Source organism: Alligator mississippiensis, chromosome 1, assembly GCF_030867095.1.
Source record: "Alligator mississippiensis isolate rAllMis1 chromosome 1, rAllMis1, whole genome shotgun sequence".
NCBI lineage: Eukaryota > Metazoa > Chordata > Crocodylia > Alligatoridae > Alligator > Alligator mississippiensis.
Genome location: NC_081824.1, coordinates 412,588,139 through 412,592,820, shown reverse-complemented (window position 1 = coordinate 412,592,820; position 4,682 = coordinate 412,588,139). Strand labels below are relative to the sequence as shown.

At 41.0% G+C, this 4,682-nt stretch overlaps 1 pseudogene; it reads right to left on the bottom strand.

Moving 5' to 3' along the window:
- Positions 1 to 4,395: 4,395 nt before the first annotated feature.
- Positions 4,396 to 4,477, bottom strand: LOC132247980 (U4 spliceosomal RNA; annotated as a pseudogene).
- Between the last annotated feature and the right edge of the window lie 205 nt (positions 4,478 to 4,682).

The window sequence follows — 4,682 nt, the reverse complement described above, 5'->3', positions numbered from 1 at the left end:
TGAGCCCCATATCTTTGGTCTGACTAAATAATACCTTCTAAAATGTAATGCAATCTTGTCTTAATGGCAACAAATGATGGAACATTTACTACTTTCACTTGTATTACTTTGTTCTGATGGTTAATCACTGTCATTGATAAAAACTTGTGTCCTCTTTCTAATTTGAACTTCAGTGGTTTCACTCGTAGACCAGGGCCTCTTATGATGTCCTTTTCTGCCAGATTAAAAAGCTATTTAGTAATCATTATTTACGCCCTATGAAACTACTTAGACACTGCAGTGTGCAGACAGCAAGTGGAGGAGGGGGGCGGGAGGCTTCTGTGGTCTGACTCTGGCCCTGATCTGAGCTTATGGCTACAGTCAGAGCCACAGCAGCTGCCTGCCCTGCCCCTCTCTGCTTTGTATGCGAGTCTTTTTATGTGTCCCCCTCAGCTTTTATCCCCATCCTGACTGGGGGGGGGAACCTTGTCTTAGATTCAATTAATACGGTACGTTATGGATATTGCATAATACAATTTTTAAAAATCAGAATAATAGAAAATTGAGTAAAATTAAGTAAACTCCTTAAAATCATTCTCAATGCATTTTATTACCACCTTACATATAACTTTATCAAAGAATGAAATCAGGTTTGTTTGCTAAGACCTATTATCCATTAAACCATGACAACTGTCTTTAATCATTCTTGTCCTTTAATTCTTAATCATCTGAAGCCCATATTAACTTATCCATAATTTTGTCCAGGATCAATGTCAGGCTGACCAAACTATAGTTAATCCAGTCATCCTATTTGTCCTGTATGAATATTGACACAACTTTAGTATTCCTTCAGATTTCTGGATTTTCAACAGTATTCCAGGATTTATGAAGAATTTACACCCGTAAGCCAGAGATCTTCCTTAAGATAGCTTTTCTAACTTCTACAGCTAAACCTTTTAGACATTACCCAACAGCTAAACTCAGTAGAGGTCTTAACTATTAATGACCTAGAAAATATTTGGTCATCCTCATATGACACAAATAGATCGTCCTGCTATTTTCCACTTACAAAACAAAAATACTTACTTATCACTGATGCCTTTTGGAAACATAATTTAAATGTGCCATCTCCATCTAGTACTGAACCTATACCATTTTTCATTTTTAATATTCCTCTAAAACTCCTTCATATTGCTGTTAGCTCTGTTAGCCATAGATTTTCCTCTGATGTCTTTAGTTTCCCTTAACATTTTTTGTGCTTTATACTTCTACTTTATATTATTGTCTCTTACCCTTCGTAAGCAAAGAGGTGATTAGCCATGTTAGTACACAGTTAGATGGAAGATAGGTAGGGTGGAACATTAGACACAAATTGGTTCAAGGATGCATGAGCTTTTGTAGGTAATGATCTGCCTTGTCAGGTGTTATATAGTTTTATATGCTATGAAAGCTCATGCCTCTCTGACCAGTTAGTGTCTAAGATGTAACCCTGCCCTACCTTCCTACTATGGCCCCTGTGTAAGGTTGCATAGTTTTTCAATAGAACAGCTGGAAATAGCCCAGGAGTTCTAGATCCCAAATGAATGATCTCACTACTGGATCATCCTTCCTCAGAAAAAAAAAAAAATCATGAGATTGATTACTGTTCCTGCAGGGTTCCCACGAATTTTGGAGTGTTCTATATATTTGTTTTACAATTTTATTCTTTGGACTCCATTAATTGATCTCCAGGGCATAATGTATGATACTTTGAGCCATAAATTATGCTTTTTAATTATATGCCCAGCTCTTAAATACAATGACAGACCTCAATAAACCCATACACCTTTCTGTCTCATATCAGCAATGTCCTTTCTGCTTTGGAATAAAACAAGTCATTCCAGTGTGTTAGGAAACATTTTCCCTACCTTCTTTCCAAAATTAAAGAATTTTTTAAAGTTTCACTCCTTTGTAACTGAATTTAGTGGTGTAATAGCATTTCACAGAACCACTAGAAAGTATCTGAGTTTAGAAATTCAGTTATCCCTTTGTAGCATGGTGTATAATAGGGGGAAAATGTATCTGGCACTAAAAAAGTGATTGTATTTTTTTTCAGTCCAGTCTACCAGCTCTTGTTCCCTTTAACAGAGAATATTTGCTTAATAAAGCCTACAACAATTTTTCAGCAAACTTTCTGAAGTTACTCTGATTGCTTGTCCATTCAAATATAAACATTAGCAACAAAAAGTATTATAGATTTAGAAAACATGGCTGGAAAGGGTTGGAAGAAATAGATTATTTAGAGAGAAACTGAGGGAGGATTTGATAACAGTCTTCAAATACAGAAATAGTTGTTATAAACAGAATTGTGATAGAATATTCTTTGTGTCCGCAGGAGACAGAAGGATCTGAAGGAAGTAATGGTCTTAAACTGTATCAGGGAAATTTAGGCTGGATTTAGGAAGAACTTCCAGCTATGAGGGTTGTTAAGTACTAGAACAGATTGCTTAGAATGATTCTGGAATCTAGGTCACTGGAAGCATTTAACAGAAGGTTAGACAAACACTTTGCTTGGATGGTTAGACAGTGATGATCCTGTCAGGAAAAAGGGCTCATATTAGATGACCTCCTAAGGTCCCTTCTGTCATGACCCAAAGGTCTGATTTTTTGTGTGTGCTTCGGCACTAAGAATTATCCCCGTGGGTTTACAGCTTCATTGCACGGTGGAGTTCTGCTGCACGGAGAACCCGCGTGCAAAGGAGAGAGTTCCCGCCACTTTGCAGCTGTCTTTGCAGGGTGCATTTCCTTTGCAACACAGAAATGCACGGTGCAAAGGAGTTCCCGCTCGTCATATGCAAATTCGTGCCCCGCAATTGGTTAGTGCTAAATTATTCACACGTGGTGGCTAGTGATTGGCCTGCTAGCCGTATAAGAGGCTTGAGCAGTTTCCGCCCAAGCCGAAGAGGACTCCACATCCATCTCGTGGGGACTCTGGGTGTGCGTGGCAGGGTAATAGAAACCCTGTGTGTTGCTCAGAGGAGTTTGGCGGCCTGATCCACCACCCACCTCTTCCCGTCTTCGAACGGAGCCTACTATAAGACGTATTGATGAGTTTTATGCGTGCTTGTCCTGGACATCCGGAGTTCTGTCTGCGTGGAGCCTAGCAAACTCCACGTGATTGTTCGTGTTCTATCTGTGTGGAGCCTAGCAAACTCCACGTGTGTTCGTGTTTTCTGTTGTAACCGCAACTCAAGCAAGTTCTCAGCCTGCACCGCGACCATCTCGATGTAAGTAAACAATCTTAAAATCAACCGTTACGTGTCTGTGCCTAATTCTAGCTTGGCGCCCGCCTTCTCCGACCCAGCCTGCCCGGGCTGCCGGCCACAGCCCGCATGCAGAGCGATGAAAAGGGCCCGGGGTCTGACCCAGCCCGCACACCTTCCAACCCTATTTTTCTATGATTAGACTCCTTGCAGAGCAGAAGCCTGAAAGCAATCTACTTATGCCAATATTCACAGTGAATAGCATCTATATGCGTCATTACAGTATCAGAGTGCCTCCCAAAGTGCATTAGGTGATATTCTCCTCCTTTTTCTCTTCCTCTCTCCAGAGGAAAATTGCATCTGTACTTTTTATGTTCTGTGGGTTTTCATTCTTGATGGCATAGTCAATGAAGAGAATTTTGTCCTTGAAATGGAAGGTGGTATAGTGGTTTCCAGTGACTCATTTCCTGTAGAAGCTTATTCCACAACCTTGAGATAACCAATCACTCTTCCTCTCCAAGAAATTCTGTTTCCTACATAAAGAAGCCTTTGTTATGGACAACTCCATTGTGCTAGAGGACAGATGTCAAACACAGTCCTAATTCTGGAGCTCTGGCTGACTGAAATATCTCACACTTAGCCCATTAAGTACCTCAAAGATCAGAACTGAGACACCAAGGGCATGTCTACGTGTGCATTAATGCACTTTTCCTAACGCACATTAAATTTAGTACCTCCAATAGGAGGTACTAAATAAATGTACATTAGGCTGCGCTAATACACAGTAGCACAAGCGCATGTTTTTTACGTGGCACTTAATGCACAGCCTATTCTACTATGCATTAGCGTATTAGCATGGTTCTTTATGCACTGCTTTAATGCATAGTCGAATAAGCTACTGCACATTAAAGTACATTTGTAGATGCTCCCAGTATGTGACAGGAAATTCTATGCCAGGACTGTCCAATTTCTGAGCAGCTGGAGGCCACATGCTACCTTGGCCACATGCCAAGAGGGAGGCCTGGAAGCAAAAGCTGAAGGAGCAAGGGAGAGCCAACAGCAGCAGGAAAGATATGAAGGGGGCAGCACCTGGACCAGAAGCCCAGGGACTGCAAGTGAATCCCTTTTGACCACATGCAGCCTGCAGGCCACCAGTTGAATAGCCCCATTCTATGCAGTTGAGAAAAAGTTTTCAACTAGCAATAATCACGCCTCGGATTGACCTCATTGGCTACGATACTGCCAAAGCAGAGGATAGACTTGATGCAATTGTGATAGCAAAAGAGATGTGGCTCTGGATTTTGTGGCAGTTGTAGTTTCCCAAGAGTTGATGGTTTCATGCCAGATAGACTAGGTGGCTGTAGTGCATTCAGAAGGTAATAAAAGCATGGATTATAAGGCAGACCATCATTCACTACCTATGAAATGCAGATCCTGCCGTCATATTGCTGCTAATGTAAC